The following is a 14,194-nucleotide window of genomic DNA, read 5'->3' as shown; positions in this document are numbered from 1 at the left end:
GTTTTATTACTGAGAATTATTTATTATATGGCTACACGAATCCCTAGTTTCCCAGTTATGCTGTTTGCACGTTCTTGACCATTTGGCCATGCTGCTAGCCCTTGAACAAGAACCAGGACAGATCTGCACCTCTGGCTAGGTCTTACTGCAAACAAATCCTCAAACAGCTACTCTCCTTGACATTCTGAGCAATGAAAACTTTTCCCATCCTTAAGTGTTGTTTCTGAATGATTGTGCTATTACAGCTGTTTATTTTGGGGGCTCTGCAGATTATCATGAAGAAGAATCTGAAGCTAATTCTGACAATTTCATTTTTTTTTTTTTGTCAACTGGATATAACAAATTTCCCATGAGGTCACAGATGTGGGCTGAGTGTCAAGAGACTGAGAGTCTAGCAATAGCAACAACCATGAAATTCTGGGCTACTTTCTCATGTAAAATATTTGTGCCTTTAGATCTGCGCATGCCTGATTCATAAATACCACATTGTTGATGAAGTGCAGTGCCTATGGTTTGGTGGATCAGAAAACATCTACATTTTTACAGACAATTGACATTGCATGAAAATTTGCTCCCTTGTCATCAGCTTCTTTAGTTTTTTAGTAGGACCCAGCACCAAGTCAGAAATTGTTCTTAAAAAAGTAACAAAGTCTTCCAAGGACAGTATTGCGATGTTAAACTCGACTGCAAATTTGAATGGATTAAGAAACAATTAGGACATAAGGAGGCACATCTTTGAGTGTGCTTATGAGCACTTTTCTGAAGAGGAGTCAATAAGGCATGAAGACGTCTTAAGGGTGGATGACAACACTCCTGTGAGATGGCATCCAGGAAGAAAGAAAGCCATATGAACTTGAGCAGTGTTAATCTTTCTTCACTTCTCTGGGGGCCATATGTGAGAAACCTGAAGCTGTTCCAGCTGTGAGCCAGTCCTAAACTAGGTCTTCCCCACCAAGTTGGTCTAGGCACTTGTCTTAGTTAAGATGTCTATTACTGTGGAGAGACACTAGACAGAGCAACTCTTATGAAGGAAAACCTTTAATTGGGGCTGGTTTAAAGGCACAGAGGTTTATAGTCTGTTATCATTAAGGCAGGAAGCATGGTGGTAGAGAAGACATGGTACTGGAGAAGGAGGTAAGTTCTACATCTGGATAAGCAGGCAGCAGGAAGAGAGACACTGGGCCTGGCTAGAGAACTTGAAACCTCCCCCACCCCTGGTGTCACATGTCATTCACAAGGCCACACCTATTTTTTATTTTTTTTGTTTTTGATTTTCTAGACAGGGTTTCTCCGTAGCTCTTTTTGGTTCCTGTCCTGGAACTAGCTCTTGTAGACCAGGCTGGCCTCGAACTCACAGAGATCCGCCTGCCTCTGCCTCCTGAGTGCTGGGATTAAAGGCATGCACCACCACTGTCCCGCTGGCCACACCTATTTTAACAAAGCCTAATAGTGTCACCACTGCCTGTGAGCCTATGGAGTCATTTTCATTCAAACCACTATAGTGTTCAAACTATGAACCACTATAAATCTTTTCGCCCATAACTTGTCCTTTCCAAGAATTTGGTTGCATAGAAGAGTAATTTGTAGCTTTACTCCAAAATTGAAAATATCTCCATGGTGTTCAGTTATGCCGGTTCTTCTCCATGATTCTTTAGAGAAAATACTGAGTCCTGCACCTGCACTAAGTCAGCCCCATTTCTGGGTGACACGCAACTCCTCTGACAGCTCATTCTAGCTTGAGGTTTCTTTGATCGTCTTTCTGAACATATCTTCAACTGCTGGCAGTCCAGGGAACTTCTAACAACCTCCCTCTCAGGATCAGAGTGACGGGACACACTGACAGCTTCCCCAGTTTCTCCTGGTCCCTTCCATTTCCCTTCAAAAGATGTCTAAGAAATCCTCATCTCTTTAGTCCTGTCATGGAATCTGCTCTCAACTGTCTCTTCTTAGTCCCAGCAACTGTTTTCCTTGCCTAAAACTGTTAGTATTAGCCTCCTAACAACTACTTGACTTTCTATGTTTCTGCTGTCATCCTGGAAACATTTTCATTGGTATGTCTGAACTATAGCATCGAGGACTTTAGGATTAAAGTTTCTTGCATCGTCATAAGATTGGGCTCTTCTCCAGATGTATAAATTTGAGGGGAAATCTTGGGGAAGCTCATTTTGAAGAATAATAATATATGTTCTGAGGTAAGAGCTTGCTTTGAGCTTTCAGAAACCACAGTAAGGAACTCACTGTGAATAAAACAGAAAAACTGTATCATCTAAAGTCTGTGTCACTCAGGTGTAGAAGGACCTCATATTCATATAAGATTGACAGTATTCCAATGATTTCAAAGAATACAATTTTCAGCAGTAAACAGGGATTCAGATTTGTGTATTTATTCCACAGACATTCACCAAGCTACCTCCATCTACAGCAGGCCCAGGGCACAGGGTTGAGAACCATTCAGTAGGGTGAGTGGTTGAAGTTAATAAAGACATAGAGAGGGTGTTAGCTGGGAGCAGACAGCTCTGCAAAGGCAGAAAGAGGTTAAGTTCTGTGCTGATCTGGAAGCATGCTCTCCCCCGTGGAACTGAGAGACAGATGCGGGAGTGGACAGTGGAGGGAGTGCCTGTCTAATGACATTCCTGTCTCTAGGAAGCAGGAGGGGAGGCCTCTGCTGAGTGCACTGATAATTTATTCATGTGTTCAGTGATTGGAAAATCTCTGAGCATGAGTCTTTGTGTGGCCATCACGGTTAGTTTTATCTTTCTAACAAGGCTATAAAAATCAGGCCCTGAGGTTTTCTTTTGTTGTTTTAATAAGGCTTGATGAAGGTACATGCTAATCAGAAAAGCATTAGACAATAAGTAGGTAGGCAGATACACGTGTGTGTGTGTGTGTGTGTGTGTGTGTGTGTGTGTGTGCGCACGCGCTTATGTATGCATGTATGGAGAAATAGAATTAGATTCCTTAGGGTGTTCTGACTACTTCAGGGTTTTGCCAGAAGTGCATACTTGATAGTGCTAAGTCTCTTCTGGGTCACTGTAGGAAGGAAGGCACTGAGGTTTAAAAATAGTGTCTCTATACTTCAGCACTGGAGAACCAAGAATATTGAAACAAGTTTTGTGTACTTTTAAGATTATTGAACCGCCATTTAGTTACATTGCTAGAAAACAATATCTAGGCTGGCAAATGTTAGGTTAAAAAAAAAGGGGGGGGGGGAGGCCACAGGGTGAAAAGAAGAAAACAAAGACATGTATGTTGGCATAGTCTGCAATTCTAGTTACTTGGAAGAATGAGACAGTAATATTGCTAGGTCCATACTAGTCTGGGCTCTATAGTGAGAGCCCTGTTTCAAGGGGAAAAAAGTTCCGTAACACACGTTCTGTGGAAAGTGCTGATGTGCTTTCTGGGAGAGGGAAAGGAAAGACAGGATGACTTGATTACAAGGGTCTTACTTTCTGAAGAAGAAAGCCCAAGTGTCCTGACATTAAATGTCAATAATCCTGACATCCTGGTAGTACATCATTGGTTTATGGTGTGTCATGACTACTACAGGATTTAACTGCTGAGTGGTTGGAGAAACTGAAACATAGAAGACAGGCACCCAAGACTTAGGGAAGTCTTCTAGAGAAGTTGTGGGAGCAGAACACATTTGGACAATTGCTGGCCATTGATTAAGACTGAGGTATAGCATCCAGGTAAGAAGTGGAGAAGAGCCAGAGATGGGCTGGGGCTAAAGTCACTTTATGTCCTTTAACGTTTGTGGCACTTAGTGGCAGGATTATCTTTTCTTAACAGGATGCTTAAGCTACAGCTGACACAAGATGCCTGCAGAGACATTGTGTTTTAGAGTAAAGGCAAAATGCCAAGGGTGAAGCATTGAGAAGAGGCTTAATCAGGTTTGTGGTTTACAGTCTGAGGAACTCCAGGTGACTGACACAGAGGCAGGATCACATTCAGCATGTTTGGTGAGTAGTCAAGGTGAAGACTCTGGGGTATGTGACTGACTGGCCATCACAGGAGTGGGGGGATTAAGATTGAGGGGGGCCCTCCAGATGCTCTCAGTACTAACTGGAGCGTATTGCTGTAGACTGACACGTTAAAAGCTGTGTCTCAGAAATGTGAGGAAAGAGTGAAGCAAATCCCTGGATGATGAAGAGTATTTCATCTGAAGGCTGCATGGAAGGGCTGAGGCAGCAGGAGGCAGATGTTCCATCCAGGGTCTTGACGTGAGGAATAGAGAGAACTAGTTTGTGAAAAAAATAAGTATGTGGTGATCAATGTCGGCTCAGAAATTAATAAGCTATTTGTTAATTGATATTCTGTATTACTCTGTGAAGAATTGAAACAGGACATGACAAAAATGATAAATAAAAGGAAGCTACAAGATTTCAATCACTTGAGGAAAAAGTACTTGTGTAATATAGAAATTTACATATAAATCATGAAGAATGATGTAGTTAATATGCACATAATGATAATTATATAAAAAAGAGTAGAAAATATTTATCAGGTCCAAGTGATGAGTCATTCTGCTGTGCTTTACAAGTATGACATGCTACTTTTCTTGTTGTTGGGACAAAAGCAACTTAAGGCAGGCAGGAATTCCTTTGGCATACAGTTAGAGAGAGTGCCATGAGTCTGTCACAGCCAGAAGTCTTGACACAGAAGCTTGAGCATCTGCTCCCACTGCAGATGCAGTTAGGAAGCCCTGAGAAATGAAGACTTCCATTCAGTTTGCTTTCTCCTTTCCACTCTGTCCAGGACCACAGGCCATGAGATGGCATTGTCTGCATTTAGGGTGTGTCTTCCCACTGCAGCCAATCCAGGCTGGAAACTCGCTCACAGACACTTAGGCTAGGTGATTAGACCCTGTCAAGTGGGCAGTTTTAAAGAACACCCACAGTCCTTCTCACATTTGGTATGAGCTCTGTTACTTGTCCCATTTTACAGGCGTAGTATCTGAGTCTTGAAGGGTGTTCAAGCTGTTCAGTCACAGAGCTGAAAGACGGTAGAACTGGGAATCAAATAAGGCTGGGAAAACATAAAGCCATCTCTCCCTTTCTAATGTTTAGATTTATGTGTATGAGTGTCTTGCTTGCATTTAGGTCTGTGCACCAAATTCATGCCTGGTGCCCAGAGAGGTCAGAAGAGGACATCCAATCTACTGGGACTGGAATGACATATGATTATGAGCCTCCATGTGAGTGCTGAGAATAGAGCCTGGGTCTTCTGTAAGATCAACAAGGGCTTTTAATCACTGAGCTATTTTTCTCTCTCCAGTCCTAAAGCTACACATTCAATCTGAACATGGCCTTTATTTCTCTGTTCATTGTTTAGTAGTTGGGCATCCAGTGAAGATGTTCTGGAAGAAGTAGAAACACTGGAGTAGGGTGCAGTCAAGGAGCTTTGTCAAGGGATTGCATCTAGGCGTTAGTCACACATTGGTAGTACTTGATGTTAAAGTATGGAATCTATTTTCAAATGCTTGGTTCAACCAAATAGTAGAAATAGGATTTGTAAAGAATTTAAATCTTTGACATTCTAGGGCATGCACATAGAAACTACATTTTCATGTGGAAGATTTACTCGGTCTTCCTTTGGAAAAGGTCTCTTAGGAGTGCTTCATGTAAATGTCTCCAAGCAAATTATAAGGTGGTTTTCAAAATGTGTGTGTGTGTGTGTGTGTGTATAACAGGAGTCTACAAGATATCATGTTTATGGACCACACACACAAAGGAAGAAAAAAAAACTCTGACAGGCACATTTTACCCTTTTTCTGATGGAAACAGACTGAAGAAACATAAACCTTCCTGTAATGGCTTGCTTGTTCACTGCGTGTTCTGTCATTTTCAGTAAAATGTCATTTCAGTAAAACTCTGGCTCTAAAAATGTGGTTTCTCCATACAACACATGACCGCCTCCATTTTTACTAAGGTCAGGTGACTTCAGCACCATCTTAACTAAGGTCAGGTGAACTCACCATCATCTTAACTAAGGGCAGGGCCAGTGATCAAGTTCCACCATCTTTACAGAGGTATTTTTTGCCTAGTCCCACGGTTTACTTGCACTTTTGTCTCTAAATTCCTCTTATTCCCCCACACCTGCCCTTTTTCTAGAAAGGCAACTTCTGCCTTTCTCCTCTCTCCCACTTTTTGCTTCCTTTCCCCCCTTCTCCCATCACTGCTGGGCCCTGCTCTGCCTCATGGACTCTCCTCTGGTTCCCAGCTTGATGGTGTAACAGGCATTCAGTCCTGCCAGCACCCACCCCCCAGTGCTGCCTCCCACCACAGCAGAAGAATCTGTCTCTCTTCCATTAACAGAGCCCTATTTCTACCTTTGCTGTGCTGCAGGTGAAAATCCTAAACATCCTAAACATGGACCTTCTACCAGCCCACTTCCCAAGTCCACTGGAACAAAAAGACTGTTCCCTTTTTCCTTCTGCTTCTAGCCTGAGTTCCTTCCTTTCTGTCTCTCTCTCTGGAAGAGGTAGCTTCTCTTCTCACCCCCCCCCCTGTTTTTTTCTTCATCCCCTTTCTCCCTCCCTCTCTCCTTTCCCCTTTCTTTCCATAACCCACTAAATATCTATCCAATCTCACTTTGCATGGCGTGCCTATCTGTCTCTGTCTCTCATCCACTGTGGTTAGGGCTCCTTGTGGGACTGGCTGCCCCGCCGAGGTCTCTCACCTGCCATGGGGCTTCCTCCCTGGGATCTGCTGCCCCTCGTTGCCCACTGCCCACTACAGCCACTCAGGGAATGGTGCCATTTCATTTTTACTATTACACCCAAAACAGGATTTAAATTCTGCAAATGCCAAGGGTTACCTATTAATAATAATGATGGCAGACACTACACTTGGTCCTATATGTGAGCTGTGTCATTCGACTTCTGCAAGTACCCTCTGAAGCAGATGCTGTAATCACCCTCATCTTAGTTGGGACATAACTAATTTCAGAGTAGGGGTATCTCTCTATAGTTAGATACTTAATGGCATGCCCAGATCATGGAGTCCCTCCAAAACTAACTAGGAGACTGAGTCCTGTATATAAAAGCAAAGAGCCTTTATTCTTACACAGGTTTGTGAATTCGGACTCTCCGTGTGTCCAACTTATTGGAGTGACTGGAGAGCCATAAATTCAGTTGGGGCTGGTTTTTAATAGTAACAAAAATAGGGGTAAGGGATTTCTAAGCGTCACGACTCCTGATTGGCTGACATTTGTCTAGGGGTGTCCTGGTGAAAAGCAATGGATGTGTGCTGGCAGGTGATCCTATCTACAATGGTTGGAATGTTAGGAATTTCCTTTGGCCGGTCTGTTCCTCCGTGGTGCCTGGGTAGTCTCAGTTTGTGCTCAGTTTGGAACCAGGTATTGTCTTAGGGTAAACTATTGAGAATTGGCCTCTATTGAGTTTGTCACGACTGGGTCCTACACTTAGCAGGTGATAGACTTGGAGTCTGACCCACACCAGCTGATACCAGAGGCAGGACATCGTTCTGCAACTTCCTCCATTCCCTTGCCCCCTCTGGAGGCTTCTGCTGGGACAGTTTTGACTTTCTGGTTGTGCATATGATGTTTCAACTTCATCACCTCCTGTGTTTGTCTCTGGTGTAATTGATGCTGTCAACTCAAAGAAAGGGCCAGCTTCCTTCAAGAAAGAGTCTTTGGATTGGAGAATGGCCTGTTTTCTTTGAATCCTAAAAGAGTTTGTTCTAGATTTTGAAGTGGGTTTCTCTTAGCTATTGAAATAACTGGCAGACTCCCAAGTGCTACGTTTGTCCCAGGGGGCCTCAGGCATCTCCTCTTCATAGAGGCCATTTTGTCAGTTTCTTCATAATATATTTCATTCCTGAGGTTTCGGGAAGACTAGGTAAAAGTCTCTGTTGGCCTTAAAGAATAACATTGAAGTAAGCCAAGCAATGTTCCTGGTCCAACTGCTTAATTAAATGGCTTCTTAGTCTATTCCTGTTGCTATAGCAAAATGCCTTGGGCTTGGTTATTGGTCAGACATTTATGGCATATAGTTCTAGAAGCTGGGAAGGCTGAGGTCAAAGTGCTATCAGATTCAGTACCTGGTGATGGTCCATTTCTCACTGCGGACATCTTCTATGTGTCTTCACATGACAGAGAGAAGAAAGAAGTTACTTGAAGCATCTTTTATAAAGGCACTTACCCTACTCATGAAAACTTTGTCTTCAGAATCCAGCACCCCTAACCCCAAACACATCTGTAATTGCCAGCACCACACTGAACTCAGAATGAATTTTAATGGGACCCTAACATCTGTTCAGTAACTAATGGTGAGATAGACTCTGCAGAACTCCATAGCAGTAATTCTTCAGACTACCCAAGCAACAGCAATGGCAGACTTCTGTGACATATTTGTGTAGCAAGAACACTCAGAAATGGAAGAAGGGGTATACAGCCGAGGATTAGACTTTCTGCCATTCATAGGTCGGGGTTCAGACATGTATTTGGGGTTATTCTTTTCACGTTCAAAGTGGTATTCTTCAATATTATTACCATAAAGGCAACAGGAGCATTGGATTTGTTTGGAGTCAATACTCAGAGAGCAACACAGGCAAATTTTGTGACATAGAGAACTTGTTTGATAAGTCTTGCATAACTGTATGTAAGGGAGCTGGGGTGCTTGGTAGGAACAGAGTCAGCATCACTGTTCCTCTGTGCTTATTAAAAGCCTGGCATTGTATCAATTATCACCATTACAATGCTGCATACTAAACCTATGTAACCATTTTACCTTAGCATCCCCATTTTACTGAAAAGGAAATTGAGACTCCAAGAAGTTTAATATCTTGCCCTAAGTTCACATAGTGGAAGAGTAGTTAAGCAGGAATATAAACCTAGGCCACTTTGCTGCATGCTCTAGATGATGATGATGACGATGGTGATGATATCAAAGTTTCCTTCTAGGACCTAGCCTTGGCCAACAGAAGAATCAAGGTTGCAGACTGATCTATCAGAGAAGGTGGGGAGAAGAGGATGTGGGAAAAAGACTTCAGTCATCAGGACTGGGTGAGGGAAGCCACAGCAAGTGAAGATGGTACAAAGTAAGATTAGGAAGCCAATGCTGTCTGTTGGCTATTGTGGCATAGTGTAAGCAATATTTTCCTCTCAGAAGGGAGGAAGCAGCGACAACACAGGTGAAAAGCTCTTTTTTTTTTTTTTTTGAGATTGGGATTTAAACCAAGAAAGGCCCAGAAAAAAGATAGTCAAATACAATTTGAATGGCAATCATAACCATGAGAGCTTTAGTGGCTTATATAACCGAAGTTCACTTAAGCATCCTTTGGTTGTGTCTGCCATCAGGCTGAAAGAACGCCCACCACGTCCAATGTTGGCCACTATTAGTTAATGGAGGCATGGGGAACCACCTAATTTCGAAAGTAACTCCTCTAGGACTTGTGTTACTTCTCTTCCACCCACAGCTCTCAGGTCAGATCCTGGCTCAAGTCAGATCTCAAGGAGACACAGCTAGATGTAGACAGGTGGAAATAAAGACTCTCAAAGGATGAGACTGGAAAGGAGGTGGGATGGTATCCAAGAGTACCTCCCTGCAAGGGAAAGCTTATTTATAGATATCTGAGTGTATAGAATATTATACATATGTAAATCACACACACACACACACACGGAGAAAAAAGGAAAAAAGTAATTAAACAACTAAGTGTTTTAACACCCAAATTCATGTGTCCATGACAGCAAACTCTTCTGATCATGCTGGAATCACCAGTAAAGGCTAAACTAAGAATGGACAAATCCTCAGAGATATGTGTGTGTTCTCTCCCTACTTCCCTTCCTACTTCCCTCCCTTTCTTCCTACTTCCCTTCCTCCCTCCCTCCCTCCCTCCCTCCCTCTCTCCTTCCTTCCCTCCCTCCCTCCCTCCCTTTCTCTCTCTCTCTCTCTCTCTCTCTCTCTCTCTCTCTCTGTATGTTTGTAGAGGTAAGGACAACAGTGGTGTAATGAAGAAGCCTGCCACTGTGAGAAATGGACTAGAGAGGCACAGATATGCCTCATAAATCCATCCCATGCCAGTTTGAACAAGTGAAGGCAAAAACTGAACTCAGAATGACAAAGAAAATCATAAGTCTACATGGCATCTGAAATAGTGCTTCACTCTCTTCTCTTAGAGAAAAATAGATCACGTGGTTTCCTTCACATATAGGAGAAAACACAACCCTGCTGCACATTACTGCTTCCAAATGAATTCAAGGATAGAGGTGTTTTCATCATTCACAACTCCACTCTTCATCACACTGTCTCCTTGAGTGAGGCTGGAAAAAGCCAGCCATCCACGTCTTGGTGTATTTAGAAGGAATAAGATTTTGACTCTTATTTTCAAGAAAATGAGTGCTATTTCAGAAGTGAGTATAAAATTACCATAGAGATGCTTCATTAATGCCTGGGAGAGAATATTGCTTTTTTCATAATCATATGTATATGTATATATGTATGTATATATTATGTATATAATTCTTCTATAATATGTGATTTAATCTTGAAATAGCAAAACCCAGCTCATAGTAACTTAAACCAATAGGGATGTATTGTTTTATATAATAACAACAGAGACAACAATATAGATGCATTGTTCTTTATAACAGCAGAGACAATAACAACAGGGATTCGTTCTTCTACATAATATCAACAGAGACAACAACAATAGGGATGTATTGTTGTATATAATAACAACAGAGACAACAACAATAGGGGTGTATTGTTGTATATAATATCAACAGAGACAACAACAATAGGGGTGTATTGTTGTATATAATATCAACAGAGACAACAACAATAGGGATGTATTGTTGTATATAATATCAACAGAGACAACAACAATAGGGATGTATTGTTCTATAAAATAACAACAACACAAAATCTTGAATCCAGAGTGAGATTCTTGCAGCAAGAGAGGTTCAAAGATCATTCTCCCTCACTCACCTCACCCACTTCTAAGATCTTCCACCCTTGCCTTTATATTCAAGAAGCCCTTTTGGTGGTAACAAGATGTCTACCAGCATCTCCATGTTCACACACTCTAGAGAAAAGGACATTTATCCTAAGACTTTCAACAAGAATGCCACAGTTTTGTTTCATTGGCTTTGACTGGCTGGGCTGAGTGGGGCATGTGAACACTGATGTACAGTCCTATGAGGTATCTGGATAGGGCAAGCACACATCACATGATTCCGCCCACTAGAAATGAGTGTAGGGTTTAGGATATCACTCCAAGGAAAAAAGTACATTAATTACAGATGTTATTTGGGCCCAAATACTGCAATTTTAAAGTATAATTTCTACATGTTCATATGCCCTTTAAAGTTTTGAACTCACCTTGATAATGTCCATAGAGAAGGAAACTAGTGCTGCCTCTGGCTTTTTTCTTTTATCCATCTGCTTCTCATTAGGTGGCACTCTGAGCTAGGAAGACATATGAAAACAAAGAGGCGATACTAAAAAAAAAAAAAGGCATTCTAAGATGAGCTGAACTCAGAATATTTTCATTGATGGCTAACTAGAATTATTCTATAATTACTCCACCACAGCCCTGGAAATGAGTCACCAAGAACTGAATATTTATAAGCTTCCTGACCTCAAAAGCTTCAAAATCTTACATGGGGTCACCTAAGGAGACTGTGGAAACCTTCCATGCAACTTATTGGCAGATGATTGCAGTTCTTATTTCAACAAGCTTGGTATGAAACGCATGCCATCTGGTTCCTGGGAAAATTCTAGAGCATATTAACTGCTTGTGTGAGAGACGGTCCTGCCATTTAGTTGCAAATGATTGCACCTGCAAATGAAAAATAAGAAAGAGAGCATGTCTTATCATTTGCTCCAGGGCTGGGAGATTTGATGACACAATACTGCTGCTTCATCTACTTTCAAAATCTGTGCCTCATCAGTCCAGCTGTTCCCCAGCAACTATTTTGAACGTGCAGTGTGGTAGCTTAGAGTGGACAGGCCATTTAAGGGAAGATTTCAGCAGCGCTCAGCTGAAGACTGTACTGCTCCCCTTCCGTTTCTTCAAGGTGTTTCTGATGGTTTTAAGATAAAATGAAAGTGCTTCTGATTTCTATTTTAACTCTGTTAAGAAGGATGCTTCAGGAGGGGCCATTTCTGGTGGGCTGGTGTGATTATCCTGAGACGTGGGCAGTGCTCTAGCTAACTTGAGGCTGTGCAGACACCAACAGGGCCTCTCCATCTCTCATCCCCTTTTATCTTCGCAGAGAGACAATGGTGCCTCACTAACGTTATCTAGCCTTGTGTCTTTTACTGGGAGACGGATGGGCTTTAACGTTTGAAAATGATGTTATAAAGACTCATTTTATACTACTGCAAACAGCTTGTGAATTCAACCTTTGTTTTATTTGTAATATGCTGTGTACTGCCCTCAATATTGCAAAGCCAAGGTAGAGTACAGGAAAGTTGATACAACTAACAGATGATGGGATTTAGTTTGCAGAGTTTATTTATACCCTAACTCCCCCAGCTGGGTGGTCCTAGAAAAATTGTTTGCATTCCATGGCAGTTAGCTTTTCAAAGAGGATTAAGTGCAATTACTGCAGAGAAGATGGGAAGTTTCAATGCAATACTACACATGCCAGTCCTTGAACCAAACAAATGCTACTTGAGTGTGTCTCCTCCAACTGAAGTGTTGTGCAAAAACTGTTTTTCCAGTCTTCTCAAACGGATTTCTCCGACCTGCTGAATTCATGGCATGCACAAATTGCTCCCAGTTGAATGAATATTATTTTCAGAATCAGTCTGCATGCACCCTGCGGGGAAGAAATGGGGCTTTCTTTATTTGTGAGTACCTGGCATTGAGAAAGAATGCACAGACGTAACTATTGGCAGAATCCTACCCAGTCACATCATTCGGCTTTTCCAACTCACAAGAACACTTCCTAGGTAGTGAAGTAAAGTGCTGTGCTGAACTGTTGCAACTGCCAAATGACCTCTTCATGCACAGAAGAAGCCAGCTACAGATGAGACTATATTCCAGAAAACATGGAAGTCAGAGTCCCTGTCGATTCAATGAAGTTCAGGCAAACATTTTTATTCAATGCCATGAACCCCAAAAGGATGTCATTCCTTCTCTACAGTGACTTCTCAGTGATAAAAGCTGAGTGATTAATAAGCTTTGGAGTGGGCAACTGAGGTTGTAACACACTTGATGAACCCTTGAATTCAACAAGGATGATGGGTGAACAACATCAAGGTATAAATATTTAAATATGACTCACAAAGAGATGAAATAGTAAAGATTGCAAGAAAATAAAGAACTCAGGAACTATGACTGGTTCTTCGCTATCAGCTATCTGTGAGGACAGTATGAATGTCAATGCTCTATTCCATGCTCATATTTGCTTTAGTTTTTCCTTACACTGTGGATAGAGTTTTCCTGACCTGACTGCCTGCTCACAAATAACCAATACAGAGGCTTAATATTGTTCACAATTGCTCAGCTGATGGCTTAGGCTTATTACTAGCTAAATCTTATACTTTAATTAACCCATATTTCTTTTCTATGCTTTATGACGTGGCTCATGACTTGTTACCTCAGTTTTTTATATGTCCTGCTTCCTTGGTGCCTGGCTGGTGTCTCTTCTGACTCCTCCCTTCCTCCTCACAGAATCCTCTGTGTCTCTGGCTGTTCCTCCTATACTTCCTGCCTGGCTACGGGCCTATCAGCCTTTTAATCAAGTAATGAATGAGACTATTATATATTTACAATACACAGAAGGATTATTCCACAGCACTACCCCAGGCTACCCTTGAACTTCAGGCAAAACTCTTGCCTTATAGGCCATCACTCTCAGCTTCTTGAGTCTTAATTCACATTTGTCTCCAGGGGGAAAAAAAAAGTGAGACAAGAATTAATAAGAAATAGTAAGGCAATTCTTCACCACTGTATCCAAGGAGTTAAAGATAAAAATATTAGCATCTTTTTCTCATTTGTCTCAAATTTTCATGAATATCAATTCACTTCTTAAACATTTAGTTTTGTAGCACCAGATTCCAGATGGGAGGAATTTGTTACTTAAAGCATTCAGTGTCCCTTAACACCACTTTGATAGCTTACATTTATGATCAATTTTATATTTTTAAAAACGTGTTCTATCTTCAATATGATTCATATTAATTATTAAAACATCTCTTATGAAAATATATTTTAAAGAG

This window comes from Alexandromys fortis, unplaced genomic scaffold (genome assembly GCF_014885135.2).
Source record: "Alexandromys fortis isolate MF-2015 unplaced genomic scaffold, M_Fortis_MF-2015_v1.1 scaffold_58, whole genome shotgun sequence".
Taxonomy (NCBI): Eukaryota; Metazoa; Chordata; class Mammalia; order Rodentia; family Cricetidae; genus Alexandromys; species Alexandromys fortis.
This window is presented reverse-complemented; position numbering follows the sequence as displayed.